Source organism: Belonocnema kinseyi, chromosome 7 (genome assembly GCF_010883055.1).
Source record: "Belonocnema kinseyi isolate 2016_QV_RU_SX_M_011 chromosome 7, B_treatae_v1, whole genome shotgun sequence".
In the NCBI taxonomy this organism is placed as follows: Eukaryota; Metazoa; Arthropoda; class Insecta; order Hymenoptera; family Cynipidae; genus Belonocnema; species Belonocnema kinseyi.
Window position 1 is genome coordinate 43,720,855 of NC_046663.1, and position 22,780 is coordinate 43,743,634.

General features: G+C 28.9%; 1 protein-coding gene across 1 annotated transcript in view; it reads right to left on the reverse strand.

Moving 5' to 3' along the window:
- The window catches only part of LOC117176999 (glutamate receptor 1-like), a 176,419-nt gene that overhangs the window by 94,393 nt on the left and 59,246 nt on the right, over positions 1-22,780 (reverse strand). The gene's annotated exons all lie outside the window — the stretch shown is intronic.

Sequence of the window (22,780 nt, forward strand, 5' to 3'; positions counted from 1 at the left end):
GATGAAACCTGGATCCACTACTACACTCCTGAGTCAACGCAACAGGCAAAACAGTGGGTTCCACCGGACCAAAGTGCTCCGAAGCGTCCAAAAACGCAACAAGGGGTTGGAAAGGTTATGGCCTCAGTATTTTGGGTTGCACATGGCATAATATTCGTGGACTATCTTGAAAAAGGTAAAACCATAACCGGAGCATACTATTCATCATTATTAGACCGATTGAAAATCGAAATCGTCGACAAACCACCGCATTTGAAGAAGAAAAAACCGCTTTATCATCACGACAATGCGCCTGTTCATTCATGCTTAGTTGCACAAGCAAAATTGCATGAAATCGGCTTCGAATTGGTTCCTCAGCCACCGTATTCACCAGACCTGGCCCCCAGCGACTATTACTTGTTCCCTAACCTGAAGAGATGGCTTACCGGTAAGCGTTTTTACTCAAATGAGGAGCTCATAGCTGAAACTGAGGCGTATTTTGGAGACCCTCAGATCGAGTACTTTTCGGACGGTATCAAAAAGTTAGAAAATCGTTGGACTCGCTGTATCGACCTAAAAGGAGAGTACGTTGAAAAATAAAACCGACTTTGGCCAAAAAAACGTCTCCGTATTTCATTTTTCAGGGACTTATCAGACTTCCTAGTAGTTCCAAGGTTAGTTCTAAATTATTTCTCGTATTTCCAAATATACGTTGAGCTGTTATAGGGAACGAATTAGGTTCTATAGCTCAACATTGTTTTTTACATTTTATGGACGGTTTGTGGATCCGGGGATATTTGTAAATTCCTTTGTTTATTTATAGATACACATACATTCAGATCTTAAAAGAAATAACTTCGGTTCCACAGCTCATCTTTTTTCCCGCGTAGTTTATGGAGGGTCCTTCATTGAAAATCGAGTGCAAGTTAAGTACCATTGTAAATGTTGTAAATGTAATCAATTGCACCTGATTAACGTCAAATGCTCTTATTAGCTCTGTTAATTACGATATAAATGATTGCAATCTGTTTGACGCGTTATAGGAGTAGTGCTCTGCTGTTCAGTCACCTGCTCAGAAATTGCAATTTATAATTGATGGACACTGCCAGACACTGCAAACCTCGAGTAGAAACTTCAACTTGCTATAACCTGATTCCACTTGACGCTTACAGTAAACTACTCCTCTCTCGAGTACTTTCCTGTGGTTATCGACTTTTCAATTTAAATTTGATAGCGATTGCGTGGTGCATTTTAGACAATTTAAATATTAGGGTATCCCTTTGCAAATTCGACAGTCGGCAAGCCGACTGAATTCGGAAAGATTTTTTTTTGCAGTTTACCTCTTCCCTGGCTAAGCTTTCAGGCAAATGCGAGTACTTATAATAAAGTTGGATGCAGTCGCGTGTTATCACTGGATGTGCTTAACTTCATTACTGGTTTTAAGCTTACTTTTGTCAAGAAAAATTTGTACATGTCCAAATTCAGTGAAGTGAAGTCATCCGGTGAAAGAAACTACCTTAGTTTCAATAATAAGAGCATCTTAAAATAAATATAGTTATAAAAATTGGGTTTAATGCGAACCCGTTTCCCGATGATCATGGTGCCCTCCATTGATTTGTCATGAGGAAAAGACTGCTTATTCTGAATGTGTAATGTAAGGATATTCTAGATATATAGTCAAGTGAAAAATTACTTAATAATTACTTGATTTATGAAAATTGGCAAACAAAGGTCAATTGCTCGTTGTAACAAATTTTAGAAAAGAAACTTCTCCCTTAATAACAAAAAAATAGCTGCGGTTATAAACAATGATTTTAATTTAGTTATTTAGGTATTTGTATTTTTTCTTCTTCTTGAGGCAGAATTCTCAATTTTCATTTAATTTTCGTTGAAAAACCTCATTCTATTTTTCTCAAGGTTTTCACGATTTTATTTATTACGTTTTCATGGAAATTATTTTATTGAAAATCATAGGTACAACTAAATTTCATAAGTCATTTTTTAAGTTAAAAAATTTGTCTGATAATATTAAATAAAAACGTTATAAATTAAATCGTCAAGAACCCTTCGTGAAATAAAATTGAATAAAAAGTACGCCTTTCGCTTACTTTGTTTTTATTTAAAATTAACATATTAATTGGCTAAAAATTCAACTCTGGTTAAAATTTCATGTTTATTTTTTTAATTCATCTTTTGGTTGAGAAGTCATCCTATTCCTGTACGGTTAAACTTCACTGTGAAAAAGTTATTTTCGTCTGTTTAAAAAATGTTCATTATAATTAGAAATTCAGTCTTTTTATTCGAAAATTCAAATATTTTGCTGAAATTTGATATTTAGGTTTTTTTTTTTGTTTTGAAGTCGTTGTTTTTAGCAGAAAATTAAACTTCTTGGTTAGAAATTCATTATTTTTAAAAATTAAACTTTTTGATAGAAATTTCAAATACTTGACTGAAAATGCGTCTTTTTTGGTAAACTGGCCAGCTTGTTATTTTCAATTAAGATCTTAATTGACATTTTATCATAATTTTTTAAATGAAAACTTATCTTGTTGGTTAATAGTTCAACGAGCTAGTTGAAGGTTGACATTCCTTGTTGAAAGTGTTTTTTTTGTTTGTTTGAGGATTTTCCTTTTCAGTTAAAACTTTCCTTATTTTGTTAACAGTTTGTACTTTTGGTTGAAAATTTTTTGTTTATTTCTGTTTCGTTTGTTTGTTAAAAATTAAACTTTAACTCAGAATGCAACTACTACCGCATTTCCGGTTGAAAAACTATCTTTCTCAGTTGAAAATATAACTATTTTCTTGAAAATTCATCATTTTGGTTGAAAATCCATTTTTTTTAAATTTTAAATTTATCTTTAGAACTAAAAATGCAGCTATTTTATTTGGTTTGAAAATTTAAATTTTTTAGATAAAAATTCATTTTTTTGGTATAAAATTCAAATATTTGATTAGAACTTCATCTATTTTGTTAAATGTTCCTCTTTTTCGGGCAAAAATTCAATTTCTCTGTTCAATGTGAAACTACTTTGGTAAAAATTAATTTTTTGTAGGTAAAGATTCATCGTTCAGGTTATAAATTTAACTCAAAGTTTTGAACTAGTCGTTTTTGTTGAAAATTAATTTTTTAAACTAAAAATATAACTATTTTAGATTTATTTGAATTTAACTGTTTTGCGAAATTCGAACTCGTTCAAAAAAATATACTTTGTAATTTTAACTTCATCTGTTGGGTTAGAAATTTCATTCTTTCGTTGTCTTTTTTTGTCCTTTGTTGGTTTTTGTTGAAAATTATTTTTTTTAATTGAAATTTTTGAAATTTTCTTTAAAAATTCGTCTTCTTTTGTTAGTCTTCTTAAATTGACGCATTTTCAGGAAACAAAATTATTTCGAAAATTTTTTATTGATTAAACAATGCAAATTATTTAAAAAAATCTTGCTACGACAAGCCTACGATGACCAAAACACCTCAAAAATTAAAAAGATTCCCAACAGTCAAAGAGCCAGATTAAGACCTCACGATTCCAAAAACTATTGTTTTGAAAATTTAGAGCCTAATTGATTGAAAAGTGTTGGCTAGTTCCTTCACGACGACGATGCACCTACCCATTCATCGCAGCTTATTCCGAAATTTTTGGTGAAACGCAGTCTTATAAAAACTCAACAGCTTTCACACAGTGCTGACCTGGTGATATATGATTTCTGGCTGTTTTCTAAGTTGAAGTATCCTCTAAAAGAAAAAAATATTTCAACAGGCAGAGGAAATGAAACATAATCCAACAAATCAGCTGTTAGATATTCCAAAAGCTGACTTTAAGGAGTCATTCCGAAAGTTTGACCAGAATTAACTTTTAGTCCTGGAAAAAAAACAAGGTTGGATACTTTTCGGACAGGCCTCGTATAAATAAGGATCACTTTATTGAGACATACGTGATATTTGACGGTTTCGTCTTCAGATATCGTGGAGCTAGATAACTGATCTAATTAGATCACAAGAAGATCAAGTCTGAGCTGCTCATCAGAACTCAGGTTTAATATATGTTGATACTGACATGCGGGAGGATAGAAACTGAGAGATTTGGATGAGCGTTGTCAACAACGGAAGGATTATCTTTAATGCTCTCTCGAAAGCCCGTACTTATCGAGTTCGCAAACTTGTTCTTCATCTTACAGAAAATCAGGTGATTACCCTGTGCATTCAGGCAAATTAACCAACTTAAATCAAGTTAACGTCTCTTCAGACTTATTGATTCCCTTCAACGTGACCTTAAGTTCAGTCAACTTTTTTCAATATCACTTAGCATTAAAGATACTTTTCAATAATTTTCCAATACTGGAATGTACTGAAATATTACAGATTGCAGTAGAAGCAAAAATAATTTTACGAAGTATTCAGCATTATTAAAAAAAGTTTTACGGCCTTTTTGTAATATTGGGAATATTTTAATTAATTAACCTTTTTTAACAGAAATTGCAGTTTATAAATCTTAGTTTTCTGGGAGCTGAATGTGTTTTATGAGCAAATCTCGTATTCATAAATAATTCAAGGGATTTATCAATCCACTTCTGCATCTTTTGCTACAAGTAATCTGATAATGAATGATATATTGAGGATTTAAAATAAAAATTAGTCATTAGCAAATTTCTTCTACAAGAATGCGCTTTCAAATAATTTTTAAGATAAGCGGCTTTTAAACTTTCCATGTTAAGTTTCATAGATCGCACGTTACATTGACCGCGATGTGAGAGTAGCTCAAGTCCTGCTTCCCAATTTTTTCGCATTTTTTATTCAAATTTTTTTTATGGAAACTGGCTATATTAAATTTTTTCAAATTATGCTAAAATTTTAATTTTTACCGATATTTTATCATTTTTACTACTTTTACTTCAAGAAGATTTATAAACAATCTTCATTCTTTTCATTCAATTAAAGGTATATATTTTTCTAAATATTAATTCCATTTGAGGTAAAAAATATAGTATAATAAGAGTCAAATGAGTATTGAAATGTAAAGAAATAGTATAGAAAATTATAAAATAGAAAAATATGAATAAAACCATTTTTCTATTAATAGCATAATACTTATATTTTGAAACTAGAGTCGCAAGACTGGCTTATCCTTGTAATATTTCCTTCGTAAGTGATAAAGGTAAAAAGCCGTTTATTTTATTTCGAAAAAAAGGATTGCAATAGAAAACAACCGATTAGGAAAATATTTAAAAAATGCCGATAGGAGGAATCGAGCCGGGACCTTCTGGTTAGAAACTCGGAGCGCTACCGCCTGATCTAACCCCAATTCATTATAGGTTAACATTTTTTGTTCAATTTCATTTTATAATTGCCTGAAATAAAATACTAAATATAAAACGTAAGATCTTAACAGACTTCACAGCCTAAGGTACTTCTCAAACAGGGGAAATAGAGTGATTTTTCTAGAAAAATAAGGAATAAATTATTTTAAATAAGAATTCAACTTAAAATATATTATATTTTCAGTATAATAGTTGAAATTTTAACCCAAAAAGATTAATTACGACAAAATTAGATTGGGTTTCAACCAAAAATAATTACTTTGAAAACAAATAGTGGAATTTTTAACAAATAGAAAAAAAATTTTAGACCAAAAATTGCATTTGCATTTAAATACTTAAACATTCAAGCAAAAGATACTATTTTTCAAACAAAATTGACGAATTAAAGAAAAAAATCAAATTTTAAATTAAAAATTTGCATGCTTAAAGAAATATTTGAATATTTAAGTTAGAAAAAAGCATTTTACAGAAGACAGTTGAATTTTAAACTAAGAAATGTGAATTTTCGAGCAAGAACTATTCTACAAAAAAATATTTCATCCCTAAGGGTTAATATTTAACGAAAGACTTAAAATTAAAAAAAGTAAAAATTTTAGCTAAAATGATAAATCATCAACAAAAACAAATTACATTTTTAACGAAAAACGTAATTTAATTTTAAAGCTGTTTAAATTTTAAAGAAGTAGTTGATTTTTTAACCAAAAATATTAATTTTTCATCAAAAAAAAAAAAAAAAAAACCAATTTAGAAGAACATGCATCAATTTTGGACCTTATTCTTGAATTCTCATCTAAAAATGGTCAGTGTTCTGCTATTAATATATAAATAAAATCTTCATTAAAAAAATTAATTAAAAAAAAAGTTTAATTGTTAATTGACGTAATTTAAATTGATATATTGCTAATTTCTATCATTTCAAGTTGAAATATAGAATTTGCAAAAAATAGATGTATTTTTAATGAAATATTTAAATTTTTAAACAAAAAGATGATTAATTTTCTTGCAAAAAGATTAATCTTCTGACCTGAAATTTTCTACCAGAAAATATAAATTTTTATTCCCGCGAAACGAATTTTCTATCTAAAAGCACCAAATTTTAACAAAACAGTTGAATATTAAAAAAAAGATCAGATTTAAAAAAATAACTGCATTTTTTAAATAGTCGAATTTGTAAAAATAGTTAAATTTCCAAAAAAAATAATGGGTGTACCACTGATAAAAAAAATTGAATTAAATATTTCATCTTGCAACCAAGCAGTTGCATTTTCAACCACAAAAATAATTTTGATAAAAAATACGAATGTGCAACAAAATACATTAATTTTTAATCAAAGATGAATTTTCAACTAAAAAGATTCAATTTTTAAGAAAACATGGAATGGATAAATTAGACAAGCAGTTGAATTTTAATACAAAAAAGATCAATTCTCAATGAAAAATGTCTTAGTTGAATCTTCAACAAAAAACGATGAGTTTTCAGTCAAAAACGGATATGTTAAATTTCAAGTTGAGAAAATTAATTTTTTACTTAAAACAACAGATTGAAATCTTCAACCAAGTAGTAGCATTTTGAACCAATCGATATGAATTCTGAACCAAAAATGGAAAGGAGATGAGTAGTGGGAAAGAGTGTAATATCTCTTTTCAGATGCTTCACATGTCAAATGAAATCACTCATTTTCCTTATTCATATTCATGTATTCTATGTGTGATATCACAGACTGCGTTACGCCCCCCCCGCCCTTCACTGTTAGTTTGATACACTTTTTGAACCAGACTTTATGAAAAGTTGTATCCCAAATGAAAATAAAATAAGAAAGCGTGAAACTATGTACGTCTATATTTTTGAATATTTCAACACCGGAAGTTTCAGTCAAAAGACTTGAAAAGAGTCTCGCTTTCCGTTTTAAATAAAACGTTTAGTTCTAGGTCAGAAACAGCAATCTCGACAGGGAATGGCAGGCAAAAGGTTGTTGTCGTTTATTGTTGTAAGAATATGGGCAATAGAAAAGTGAGTGAGCGAAGGATCGTCATGAATAAATCAACTGTCGTAAAATAAGCTCTGTTTGTACCATAACAGTAGACCTCCCTTTCCTCCTGCATTATGTTGCTTCGAAGCTTGTGCCGTACTAAAAATAAAGCATGATTCTAGTTTTCTCTATCACATACACATTTACTGGCAATCCAACTGAATCCGTATTGAGACTTGAATTCCATATTTTATATCACCAAGGAATTTTATCGTTCAACTTTTTTGATTAGAATCTTCTGTTTATGGAGATTGTATTGATACTTTGAGAAGGAACGGTGCGAGGTCTGTCCGGACGATGCTTAAATGTCTAACAACGTACACATCACATTTTAGACTGACGGAACAAAGGAATTGATGGGTAAAATTGAAAGACACCTGGATCCCCGAGATCGAAGAAAGAGCGCTAAATTGGGATCAACATCAAGGCAATGGTCACTGTTTTATCCAGCCAGGATGGTAAAAAGGTAAGATTGTAAACATAGAGGATTACCAAAATGTTTTTCATTACAAATTATTCAGCAATTTCTCATGAAGCCTTGTCTTATATAAGTTTGGCAGCCCCTCTAAATTCAGCTTTAGCTTCCAAAGATGAGTAATTTGACGGGGATATCATCCCAATTGGCCAGAATTATTTCTCATGTCTGGTTCATTACATGTTAGGATGCTTTCTGGACAGATATCGATTATTTAAAATAGAAATTGCTTTGGATAACAACATAATATTTTATCTTGGATGAGATTTACAGGGTTTGGATTCACGAAGCTGCTGACACTGTTTGAAATTTGTTCAAACTTTTGTACGATAAAATTATTCTGCTAGTATTGACAAAAAATTTCACTAATACTACTATTTTCTGAAATTGTTTGCTAACGCAACTGAGGAGTGAGCGAACAAAATGTTATAAATTCATCGCATAAGTTTATCATTATTCAAGGATATATTGCAATTTAAAATCCATTGATCGACATTAAATTTAAAATCGAATATTATGTATACTTAGTTGGGCCCTTAAATGAATATAATGCAATTTTTTAAAAATTAATACTTTAATGAAGTTGTTAACAAGACGAAAATAAACTTTTACACCTTAATGCAGTAAAGGCATGTGTGACTACAGTGGTTCAAAAATGAAAAAAAATTATTTTTGTGCTAAAGGGGAACGAGTTTACCCAATTGGATTCCAAATAACAAAATAGAAATATTATATTTTTACTTTTTTAAATTTGGTTTAAACTGGAAAGTTTTCGCTGTATAAGTAATTGTTTAAACAATTCAGAAAAATAAAAAATTGAACCAATTAACTTTAGAAATGAGAAATTGTTACGATAAGTGAATATTAATTCCCAAATTCCAGGGCATTCAGGGAATTCAAGAATTTAAGAGAATTTGGAAGATTAAAAAAATGCAGGGAATTCAAAGAATTCAAGGAATTCAGAAAATTAGAGGAATTCAGAGAATTAAAGGAATTCAGAGAATCCAAGTAATTCAAAGAATCCAAGGAATCCAGAGAATTCAAGGAATTCAGAGAATCTAAGGAATACAGAAAATTCAAGGAATTCAGAGAATTCAAGGAATTTAGAGGATTCGAGGAATTTAGAAAATTTAAGGAATTCAGAGTGTTCAAGGAATTTAGAGAATTGCAGGAATTTAGAGCATTCAAGAAACTCAGAGAATTCAAAGAATCCAGAGAATTTCAGGAATTCACAAACTTCAAGGAGTTCAAGGATTTCAGAAAATTAAAGGAATTTACAGAGTTCAGAGAATTCAAAGAATTCGAGGAATTCAGAGAGATAAAAAATTCATAGAATTCAAGGAAATCAGAGTTCCAAGAATTTAGAGAGTTACGAATATTCAAGGAATTGTAAAATCTTAGCGAATTAAAACAACTTAGAATATTCACTTATTTAGGGAATTCAAAAAATTCCAGACATTTGAGAAAAGTTCGAAAAATTAAGGAATTCACAAAATTTCAGATTTTTCAGAACATTAAGCGAATTCAAGGCATTCATAAAATTATGAGAATTGATGTAATTCAGAGAATTTAGTGGATTTAAGGAATTTAGAGAATTTAGGAACTTCAGACAGTTCAGGGAATTTCGGAATATTAAAAAAATTTAAGGGATTCAGAGAATTCAATGAATCTGTGATACTCAGAATATTTAAGGATTCCAAAGATTTCCGGATATTAAGGAAATTTATGATATTCGAGGAATTTACTTATTTCCGGGATTTAGAGAATTCAAAAGATTTCAGAGGATTTAGATCATTCATAGAATTTTAGGAGATCTAAAATTTAAAATAATGCAGGAAATTTGTAATATTGATAAATATCAAGTATTTTAGAGAATTAAAAATTTTAAAAGTAATTTAGCGGATTTTGGGAGATTTTAACTGCATCAAATAATAACCTCTGAATTTTGAAAATAGTTATGAAACTGATAAAAAATAAATGAAAAGCTACAATAATTTTATTATAAATATAGACATAAGAAAACATAATAAATTAAGAAGGTGAAAATCTCCAATCCTGGTTGAAATTGAATAAAAAATTGTAGTTTTATTAGATTTGAACAATTTTGTTATTATTATTATAAAAACATTTCTGTGTTGAAATGTTGTCACAGGCTTATACTGCCCAACATGTCGAAGGCATTTTTGATTAGAGTTTGATTATTTTATTTGACGGACAGACGTTTTTTTATATTGCAATCAAGTGGTCTGGTGAGAGCAGTTTGCCCAGGCGTATTGGACAAAGCCTGGTTTTTACCCCATCATTGACGGACTGGGTTGCCGTCAAGTACACGATGGGGGAACCTACAGCTTAAGGTGGGTTCCGAACCACCTGAAACTCGGTAAAGGTACATTGAAAAATGTGTAGAGGTACCGGCTCAGGGATTAAGTAAAACATCAAATATATTCATTTCCTCAATATTAATCTCCAATTGTTAATATTATTTTCTAGTACGGTATCAAAGATTTGAAATTGCGTGACAAAAAATTTCAAATATTATTAATGAAACATTATTATTTTTTCACACTTGTTTATTTATAAGTTTTGATAATAAAACGAATCAATTACACAAAATAGTAATAAAAAAAGCATATTTGCGAACAAAATTTATTTTACCAACGGAATTAATGAACTGCGAAAACCTGCAGATTATTATTGTTGATTGATATTACTTTTGGAAATTACATAATTAACCCTTGATGTGAATCTTGGACAGGCCTTATAATTAAAAATACATAAAATTGAATTGCGTATGACGCATTTTTTTATGTATTTAGAGGCACGTTCACATTTTGTTGTCTCGCGAACTATCTGTTAAAAAATTATGAATGCTCGGTATATACTAGCGGCGAATTGCTACCAAGAGAATTTTAGTCACATTTATAAAAAAATGAAACTGACTGTCACTGACAGTTCTCTGAAGAGTAAATCTCAACCTGTCTTTTTTTCGTCGAGCTGTTTTCTTTTTCGACGAGCCGGGTGGCGTCGCTATTCCGGCATCTGACCAAATTAACAAATTACCCCAACCGTCCGTCATTGACCATACATTTGCTTTTTTATCTTGGACACACTCCACCAATTTGCATGCAAATACACGTTACAATGTCGAAGCGGCCTCCCGAATACTTAATGAAATTTATTATCCCTCCATCCTCGAGAAATTCGTTTAAAAATATTTTCCTCTATTCGAATTTCATATTCCCCTCCCTCCATGAGCGTTCCGTGTCTTTTTGGTCAGTAATTCATTAAGAAAAAAAAAACATTACAAATGCTTCAAAAGCAGAAACAAGCTATCTCGGCTAAAATTATCAAATCGTTTTCTATTCTGTACCATTTTGTGGCCTGAATATTTTTGATGTGAAAGAAGGAAGAATGATATCTTTTCAGGTAAAATGAATCACAATATAATAAAGTTGTTGGTCTTGGTTTCTGTGATATATGGGCTTTCGCTTGATAATGTCGATTCTTTTATTCGGATTTATTTTGTGTGCGTAATAGCATGAAATCTGTAAACATTCGTAGTTGTCCTCAGTGGGCACCAAACAGGTGGTCCTTAGTCGGCACTTTTTTTCTTGCTTTTGTTCCTTTTTGTGTGTTATTTTATTTTGTTGTGTTTCAATTCAATGCCACTCGCCTCTTGTTTTTTTTTAGTTTATTTGTGTGTTGACTGCGTATTGCTTGTTTTTGGTAGATATCCTTTTATTTTCTGTGTTATCTCATTGACAATATTTTACATCTTTTTTCATTGAAAATGGTTCAAATTTGTTCATTTCCTATCAAAACTTACATAACCTGCCCTCTTTCTTGCATTTGAGCGGTAAAATTTTGGGCTGACTTAGGACCAGGGAGTGCCGGCTTAGGACCTCCATTTGAGAAATAACCAAAATGGACTTTTTCACTTTGCGCTGCATTACGATGGCAAAAATTACTCTACGCAGCTACGAATGAAATAGAATTGTACATAAAGGATCGTAATACCTGATCAAATATATTAAAGCGTCATTAAGCCCTGCTTACCATCTGTTTTAGACAAAAACTCTTACTGTGCCGATTTTGTACTACTCTCTCCTACAGGTTCTATAAATAGCGAAAAAGAGGTGAAGATGAGATTCCTAACAAAGCCAGAGTTATGGAAAGAAGAAACAGTGATACCCATAATAAAGAAAGGCAAAGGACGATTAAAGTTTATGGATGAGTGACTAATTCCAACATGGTGAAAAGTATATTTTAAAGTTTTATCAGAGAGATTGAAGAAGAAATTGAGGAAAAACAAAGCCTCTTAATAAGACATAGTTTAAAAGAGGAACGGGGTGATAGAAAGCATATATTTTCTGAATTATCTGGTGAATAAAATGATTGAAAGGAAAATAAGGCAAGTGATATCAATCTTCGTAGACTCTCTAATAAGAAATTTAAAATAGTATCAATAGTAGTACACATTTCGAAAAATAGTAGAAAAATATTTTTACGTATTTTTTATTCTATATCAACAATTACACTATTGGATCAATTCTTAAGTAAATTTTTTTGGGTGGTACCAAAAAGACTTTATTTATTTCTAAAATAGGTTTCCTATAAATTTTTCCTCTCAAGTTCATTTTTGCAAAAAAAATCCTTATATTTTTTAATTGACACTGGTAATGAATTTCTTACTCTGGATTACAAAAGATTAAAATTAATGTCTGCCAAAGTAAAATAGGAATTTCTTTTGACAAAAATGGACTTGAGAGACCTCTATATATTTTTTCTGAATGCGAGGAACATTTTAATATAAAAAAGAAATAATTTTTAGCGAAAAAAGTTTTGAAGAAATAAAACCTTATTTATACCATTAAAATAGATCTTCCATTAAATCGCGTAAAATTTGACCGAATCTCCTAAAATACCCTTAAATATTTTTAAATTCTTAAAAATCTTTTAATTTCTCCTGAAATTCAATGAAATTCTTAAAATTGATGAAATCCGAAAAAATCCTAAGAAATCCATTGGAATCACTTGAAATATTATCATTGATATCATGGATAACTTTTTGAAACCTTTGCAATTTTCTATTATCCTAAAAAATTTAGAAATCTTGTTAAAATTTTATAAAATTTTGTGTAAATCTCTAAACTTCTTAAATTCATCATTTGAAATTCCTTGAATATAAATTTAATTCAATTTATTCATTAGAGTTCTCTAGAAAAACGTGAGAACCTCTCGAAATTTTTGAAATCTCTTATAATAATTGAAAAATTAATAAAATCATCTAAATCTAGCGATATTCCTTAAAATACCTTAAAATATCGGTGAATTATTAAAATCCCTTAAAATATTTGGATATTTAATATAATTCATAATTCTTACGAAATTCCTTGATACACCTTTAAATCCCTTAAAATTTCTAAAATTGCTAGAAACCGCTAGAAATTTCGTTTAATTTGAGTTACCTTTTAAAGTTCATCAGGAATCCTTTGAAATCTTTGCAAATCCTAACAGATTTTTTTAAATCACTTGACATTTTTTTTTATCCATAAGAATTCCTAGAATTCCTTTAAAGTCTTTAGGAAACTTCAAAATCAATTAAAAAAAGTATAAATAATTTAAAAGCCCTTGAATATATTTTAAATCATACTTATCTATTAAAAATTATCTAAGGAAATGGTTTAAATGCCTAAACATCATTGAAATTCCTTGAAATTTTAGGATAATCAGTAAAGTCCTGAAATCTGATTAAATTTCTCAAAATTCCTTCAAATGCCTTAAAAAGTTTAAAATCGCTTGGAATGCCTTAAAAAGTTTAAAATCGCTAGGAATGCCTTAAAATTTTTGTTATATAATTTATGATCCAAACCTTACTAGCAATCCCATAAAATCATTAAAAATCTTAGATAATTCCCTGAAATCCCTTGGCATCTTTGGGAAACGTAATAATTCTGTAAAATTCCTTTAAATGTTTAGACTTTCTTTTTTAATTCATAAAAATATTTTTAATCTCTTAAAAATCGATAAAATCTTTAAAAAATAGTTTAAATAGTTTGGAAATCCGACATAATTTCTTCAAATCCTTTAAATTTTTTATAATATTTTAAAATTTAATAGTATTCTTTTCATTTTAATTGGAGTAAGTAAATAAAGCCGGTCGGGTGGTTTTTCGTTAAGCTATTAGTGACATTGAAAGACAAAATTTTTCTTCAGAAATACACGCAATATCAAATCATGTGTCACATTTATGATACGAGTAATTTAAAGGAATCTGTCTTATCATCAGAGATAGTTACCATCAATCAGTGCAGACACCTTCTTTACCACCGTGAAAATAGAAATCAACATATCGATCAAGTTAACTCTTCAAATAACAGAAAATACTTTTTAAAAAAATAAAATAAAAAATACAGAAAATACTATCTAGCCTGAAAGTGACGTTAAGTATTTTCTGTTATTTGATGAGTTAACTTGATCGATAGCCTGAAATCTATTTTCACGGTCGTGAAAAAGGTATCTACCCTGGTTGATAATAACTAGCTCTGATGATAATACAGATTCCATTAAATGATTTTTTTAGAATCTCGAAAGAGATAACAAGGTATTATAAAAGATTGTAAAGGATTGGAAAATAATTGCTCTAGATTGAATGATATGGCATATGATTACAGAGAATGTGTATTGCATGAGTAATATTGACCTCTGGACTGCTACTGTAAATAAATAAAAAGAAAAAATAGTTTGAGAATGTAAGAAAACAAAAGGATTACAATAAACGATTATTCAAGAGAGTAAGAGGAGGATTTAAAGGTCTTTGTCAATTCGATGACATTCACATTGACTGAAGTGGGGGATTCCCATTACTTAGTTCAAGCCCGTTCACGTTCACGTACGTCTCTGGAGTACGATATTCTCATTGGGATGATGCGCGGCTAAGTGGTTGTTACGTATACAGCGCACCTCTAGTCTATCAATCTTGATCTTGCTGCCTGCCTGAGGATACAATACAATCACTATGTAGAGTGCCTTGTCTAAAGAGACACAGACAGAAAGACAATCTTGCCACTCTACTGATTGCTTCTAATTATATATATAATATGTAAATCAAGATTAATGTTCTCGTTTGAAAATTATTTAAAAAGCCACTCCGGACGGAACAAAATTTGATCTGTCCAATTTATTTGAATTATTACATTTTTCAAAAAGGAAAAGAAAAATCCAAAAGTTTCTTCTATATATTTCTAAGAATTACTAGTAACAAAAACATTCTTTTAAAAATAATTTAGAAAAAGTTATAAAAATTATTATTGAACTTAATTGAAAGAAAACTTAAGATATTTATGAGTCAATCCTGCAGATCGGAAGGAAGAATAAGTTTAGTGTCTATTAAAAATTTTTCTTTAAAATTAAAATTAAACCTTTGAGATTTTCCAAGATTAAGTTAAACGTATCATAATCTTCCCTGCTTATTCCATTTTGTGCATTGTTTTTGTTTTTCCAATAATTATTCTGTTGTGCACATCTTTTTGAATAAAGTCAAAGGGAAAATTGTTAAAAAAATGAACTTGTTTACATGATTCAATATTTTTTTCATGGAAAACTGGATTTGATCATTAAAGGGATCTGTCAATAAAATTGTTTATAACTCCTATTTTGTTTTTTACTGATTGATTAATACTGAATCGTCGATTAAGAAAAGTCCATTTTTTTGAAAATTTCATTCCCTAATACCTAATTAACAATTTAAGTTGTAATAGGACAAAAAACTGATCCTATGAGATTTCCAAACTTTTGTTTGTAAAAACTATTATTGAGTTAAAAAAATAATGAATAAAGAACATATTTTTTAGCATCAATAAATTGTTTTTTGGGAATTTTAGTATTGATACAACGAATATTAATCTTTCTTCAGCCTGTGGAATTGTAAAAGCCCACAAAACTCACCGCCCTTTACGACCAGTTATTTTGATGTGATAATACATTCTGATCACATTTTTGTCCCTTTTGATGTAATAGCAATGTTTCCAAACACTTATTTTAAAAAAAGTTGTAATCGCGATAAAAAAATAGATTTTGATTACAATTCATATCGACATGACTAAAAGTTTGATAGTCGTCATAGATTCTTGGCCTAAAATCTTGCATAGTCCGAGAGTCAAGCTTTATATAGTCTAAATATAAAACTGTTTAGTTCAAAATCCAAAAGTGCAGTGAAAAATGATCTACATTTTATAGGGAAAATTTTCAGTTACATAACCCAATATTTCAAAAGTATTAAACATAAACTTTAATATTTATTTGAACTATTATTCTTTAGTTTATGAAATATCAAGAATTGTATTTATTTATGACAGATTCTTTTTTCGGTTCAAAATCAATATTTTTCTTAAAGATTCAATAATTTAGTTGAAACTTTTCTTCTTTCTTGTTTCAAAAATATTTATTGGTTAGAAGTTCAACTTGCTTGTTCAAGATTAGTTTCTTTTGATAGAAATTTGATCCTTTTTTATTTAAAATGCAACTGATTGGTTGCAAAATTTATTATTTTAATCACAATTAAACAACTGGAATTAAAAGTTGTCATTCTTTGTTCAAAATTCAAATCTTTCGTAGAATATTATTATCCTTTTTGCTTAAAAATAAAACTGTTTGCTCAAATTGAATCTTTTTTGTTTCTGGATTTAACAATTCGGGTAAAAATTCGATTTTTTATTTTGTATTCAACTTTTTTTTTCCAATTTATTTTTGTGTATGTAGAAATCAATTTCTTTTGTTAGAAATGTAACTATTTTGTATAAATATATAACTATTGCATTTTTTGTTGGAAAATAATTTTAATTTAAAAATTGAACTATTTGTTTTAAGTTGAACTACTTTGTTCAAAATTATTTTCTTCCTGATCATTTTAGTAGCAAATTCCTCTTTTTGGCTTGAAATTAAACTATTATGCTAAAAATTCATTTTTTCAATTTCTCATTTTTAAATTAGTTTTCTTGAATAAAAATATTTCTGTTTTATTTTTAGTTAGAAATTGATATATTAATTTTGAAAAATGATATTTTGTATTAGAGGATTATAATATAGTTTAAAATTGAATTAGAATTAATATGAACTGTTCCGAAACGCTATATTTTTTCATATTATTTTAAACAAAAATGCCTTTTGTCTTTGATTTCGGTAACTTTGATAGAGCCCTACTTTATCGTATACCATCAGAATTTAGAAATTAATTATAACAATGTTCAAAACAGTATTGGCCCAACAAATATAAAGCAATATAACACATTAATTTTGCAATTTATTAGCCTACGTGACTCTAAAGTCCTTTGATGTTACTGCCCGAGGAATCTTTTGTCATTAAAATGGAATTCTATTTGAAATCTATACATTCGATTTTGTCGAGTGACGGCACTCCACTATTATTGCCAGAGCAGATAAAAGTGCGTTGCTTTGAATAGAAACAGGAGTGGTTTTAAATGAATGAATTTTAATTTAATTCTGAAGAATCAGGCATGACAATGGCATCCGTGCATTAATTACGTAAAATATTTCAGGTGGGGGGTACGTAAACAATTTTCTAGGCTATTTTGCATGGGTGGGAGTTGTTACGCAATAAAAACCATTTCTGACTTAAAGTAATTTTTAGTCTGCAAATCACTAATGAAATTTAAAAAAATGTATCTAATACGAAGGTTTAATTCTTTTTGCATTCTGGTGCACGCTCCCTCTGCAAACTGGTGTACGCTCCCTCTGCGATCTCATGCTATCCCTTGCAATTATTTGCAATTCCTTGTAATCTTTTAGAATATCTTGCAATCCTTCCTTACGAAGAAAATATTATAAGAAATTCAGTATAGGCTAATGACAAAGTAGAAACACATCATTTATTTGTTTACCTAGCTTAAATTTCTAAATATGTCGTGAGCTTTTAAGGGATTCCAAAGTATTTGAACTAATGTTGACGTACTTCCATGGAATTTATAGCTTTTACTTGCATTTTGAGATTGTTCAAATATTTTCACGAATTTCAAGAAGTATCAAAACATTTCGAGGCATTGTAGAGGATTTTAAAGATTTTCAAACATTTTCGGAATTGTAAATTTAAAAATTAAGGTACGTAAAAAATTGTATAGGATTTTCAAAAATTTCAAGACAGTTCTAGTGAATTTGGGAAAATTAAAGGAATTAAGCTTGATTTGAAAGGAGTTTTAGTGATTTAAAATATTTCAAAGGACTTTTAAGTAAATTAGAAAATATCGCAAGACAAGGGTTTAAACGATTTACAGTGATTGAAACAAAATTAAATAAATGAGTCTAATTTAATTTGAATTTTAAAGAATTTCCAAAGATTTTAAGCGGTGTCTTAAGATTTAATACAAATTTGACGAAATTAAAAATATTTTAAAATATATTTATCATCTGTTTTCAATTGAGTAAAAATTTTCTCAAAGATTTTATATTTCAAGGGATTTTACAGGACCTTTTGTTTTTTTTTAAATATTCCAAGAAATTTAAAGTTAACTTTGAAATGTAAATGAAATGAAAGGCAATTTTAAGGAATTTTAATAACATTTATAAGGGATTTAACCCATTTTTTGAATTACTCGAATGAATAAGTTTAATTTAAATTATATGCAAGGTCTTTAAAATAATTTCTACTTTTTAAAATTAAATTATAAGTTTTTCAAGGACTTTAAGGCATCTTAAGGGATTCTAGCAGGTTTTAAAAGGAATAAAAAATTTCAGCGTCCTTCAAATATCCAAATACTTTAAAGGGTTTTCAAGGCGTTTCAAGGAATTTTACAATAATTAAGGATTTTCTTGAATGTTTAAGATTTTTAAGAACGGATTTGAAAGGATTCAAACGGATTAAAAAAATAATAATTTAGAGATTTCAGAGAGTTTTGTAGGATTCCCAAATATTTCAAAGGATTTCGAGAGAACTTTGGAAAATGAATGAAATTTCATTGTTAGTCAAGGGATGTTTGAGTAATTTCAACTAATTTCACAAGATTGAAAAGTTTTATTAACTCTTTAAAAAATTCCACAGATTTCAACGAATTGTAAGGGATTTTGAAAGGATTTTAAGAAATATACAATTTTTGTATAATTTTCAAATGTTTTAAAAGATTTATAGAGAACTATGGAAAATAAATAAAATTTTATGAAATAAAACGAAATTGCACAAGATTTAAAGATTTGGTTAAATTTCCAAAAGAATTTCGATGAAATTGAAATATTTTTAGCTATATAAAAATGTTTTTTTAGATAATTTTAAGAAATAAGTTTAGGTTAACTGGAATTCAAGAGCTTTGAATGATTTATATTTTTTAAAATAGATTCTTACGTTTTTATACAATTTCAAGGGATTGTAAATAATTTTGAAGGATTTTAGAGAAATTAAAAAATAAATGTAATTTTCATAATTTTCATAAGATTCTTAGAACTTTTTAATAATTCCAGGTATTTTGAGGAATTGCGCAAGATTTACGGGATTTAAATAATTAATCTATGATTTTAAGGGATTTCAAAGATTTCTAAGGATTCCAAAGATTTTTTTAGACAACTTTGATAAATAGGTTTAATTTAAATGATATCAAAGGGTCGTTGAATGATTTATACTTTTTAAAAATGGATTTTCAGATTTTCCAAAGATTTCAACGGATTATTCTTTGCGATTTTACAGGTTTCCGGGAATCTTAAGGCATTTAAAGGTATTTCAAGGAATTACGCGAAATTCCGAGAATTTTATTATTCCTCTAAATATTTAAAGGGATTTCATGGGATTGAAGATTTTGAGTGATCATAACCATGGATTTTCTACCAAATAGTTAAATTTTTAACTAAAAAGGAAAAATTTTTGTCCCAAAATGGAATACTTAAACCTTCAAAAAATTTAACCAAAAAACGTATTTAAGAACAAATAGATATTCTTAAAAGATATAAACTAAAATGCTAAGCGATATTCCTCAACTACAGTTTAATAATAATAATAATAATAATAATAATAATAATAATAATAATAATTCAGTTTTCAATGTACCTTCACCGAGGTTCTGGTGATTCGGAACCCACCTTAAGCTGTAGGTCCCCCCCCATCGTGTACTTGACTGCAACCCAGACCGTCAATGATGGTGTAAAAACCAGGCTTTGTCCAATATGTCTGGGCAGACTGCTCTCATCAGATCACTTGATTGCATTATAAAAATGCGTCCGTGACTGATGATATATACCGGGACAGCCCCGTGAAAAAATGATCAAATAAAAAATCCAACTCTAACCAAAAATGCCTTCGACATGTTGGATGTTGGGCAGTATAAGCCTTGACAACATTTCCAATAGTATAATATAACATTTAAATCTCTTGAAAAATCTCAAACTTATATTTAAAGAATTAAAAAAAGTAATACGTCTTGAAAAAGAGGTTAGTATACCAATACCGTTCTTTAGGTTTAAATTTTTATTAGAAAATTGCAACATGTTTTAACTTGACATTTTACAGTTGTAAGTAGTTCAAGGCATTGTAAAATAAGAAATATGGTTAAGATAACACATAGAAAAAATCTCATATGAAAATTTCCTAGAGATTATTAATCTGAGAAAAAGACCTCAATTATGTTACGCAGATCCTTTAGTATATTGTCGACGTTTCGAGAGTGCATGCTTTCCTTATCAAGAAACAGGCATCCAATGTGAAAAATAAAACCTTAGAGATAAAAAATTGGAAAACCTAATATGTCGGCTGCAAGAAATCTTTTTTACAAAAAATCCTGTCTCTAAAATAGTTCTATGAAAAAAAAAAATATTGTAAATGTAGAAAAAAAATATAAACCAAAGGAAACGTACGATAAAGAGAAGTTAAGTTGAAAAATTAAAAAAATCCTTGACTTGTAATTTTTATATTCAAAATTTGATCATGGTACAAGGTGGTGAAGACCAATAATACAAAAGCAATAAAAGAGCCTTTAAAAATTCTTAACAAAAAAGGTAAGTTTGAATTTGAAAGAAGTGAGAAAACGGGCTTTCTGCTCCACATTGAAGTGTCATAGTACAAGTCAGAAATATAATGTTTCTTAAATTAATGATAAGAAAGATTTTAAGGTCAAAGTACCAAATTATTGTTGGAACAACTAATTTATATGGAATTAAAGATTAGTAAAATTATAAAAAATAATTATAATATGATTATCAGTTTCAATTACCAGTTTCAATCTGATGTGTCGCAATTAATTTATAATTCTTTGAATTGTTTCTTATGTGGAAAGTAATCTGCCATTCGGGCTTACGTAACATTTATCACAATTTATACAAACAATTGACTCTTATCTGAGAAAAAGAGAATCCCTCTCCGTCGCTCCGCTGGGAATTGAACCCAGGTCTACCGATTGCAGGTCGGGTGGTCTTACCACTAAGCTACTGGAGAGATCAGGAGATGAATTTTTTTCACATTTGTGCTAAACGGAAACATTTTTTATAATATCAGTCATAATATTTAAGAGATCTGTATTATCATCGGGGATAGTGATGGCCGATCAGATGAAGATACTAATCGCATTAATTAAAAATAGAAATTTATACCATCGACCTAAGATACCCTCCAAATTTAGAAAATTTTTCTTTTGATCTCTCCAGTAGCTTAGCGATAACAGCAAGCGATCGACAATCGGTAGACCTGGGTTCAATTCTCAGCGGAGCGAAGGAGAGGAATCTGTTTTTGCAGTTAAAATTCAAATTTTTAATTTTAGGAAAACGAAAAAATTCTTAATTTGAGGGGCATCAGAGGCAGTACGCTAGGAATCCGCATTAGAATCTGGATGCGTATTTTTTTTGCTGTGGTGAAGGATCTTCAAGTGATTTTATTTGATCATTAATATGTTTTTGAACAAATTCTTATGGATAATTATTAAGTGACAGAATATTTTTAACAAAAATGCCATCCACACACTACTCCTTTCCCCTGCCGAGTGAGTCACGCCTACCCCGAAAGGGAAATGGCTTAATGGTATAATAATAATAATAATAATAATAATAATATTAGACTTGTAAAAAGATTCATTTGATAGTTTGAATAAAGTGTCTTGCAGATTTTTTACAATAGTTATTTTATCCTCCTTTAATCTTTTGGCAAAATAGTCATAATATCATCAACATATCTGAAATATGTGTGAATTGATAAATGTGAATTTTTATTTACATTATACTCTAAATTTTGCATAAAGAGGCCAGATAAAGCTTCCTAGTGATTACAACATTTTCATTACGTTTCAGGTGAATTATGATTGACAAATTATGTTTCGTCAATAATATAATTATGAAAGCTTGGCGGAAAAAATTATGTGAATCACGAGTAATCTAAAATATAATCAAAATATCATAATCTCTAGGAAATACAAACAATGATAAATTATTTTTTGATAAAATAATGGTTTCCAAATACATTTTTTAAACAATGGTTTAACAAGAAGATTATGAGATAACAAGAAATTCTATATGACATTTAACGGTTTTTTCTGTATTGTATAGAAGGCCTGGATAATGCTTTGGCTTTAAATCAAAATAATTTGGCTGTTTTTAGTTACAATTTTAACATAAAAAAGGATAGAGACCTTAACAAAATTTATAAACTTACTTACCCATAAATTTAGTATTTTACAAACGTTTTGGAAAGGACATTTCATCATATTTATGCAACATTTATTTTTAATTTCGATTATGTGAAATAAATTCAAGAAATATTTTCATTGTTTGAATAAACTTTATTAATAAATAAAACTTATGTAAAAAATTGTTTAATTTATGTGACTTGCAGAAAATAACTCCCACATCCTCACGTTACAATAATAAATCTATAAACGTATCGCGGAATATATGTTACAAATGAATAAAATACGAGGGTGGATTGATAAGTTTCCGGCCTGACCAAGAAAAACAACGTTTTTAAGAATTTTTTTTTTTATTTCTCAACATAATCTCCTCCAAG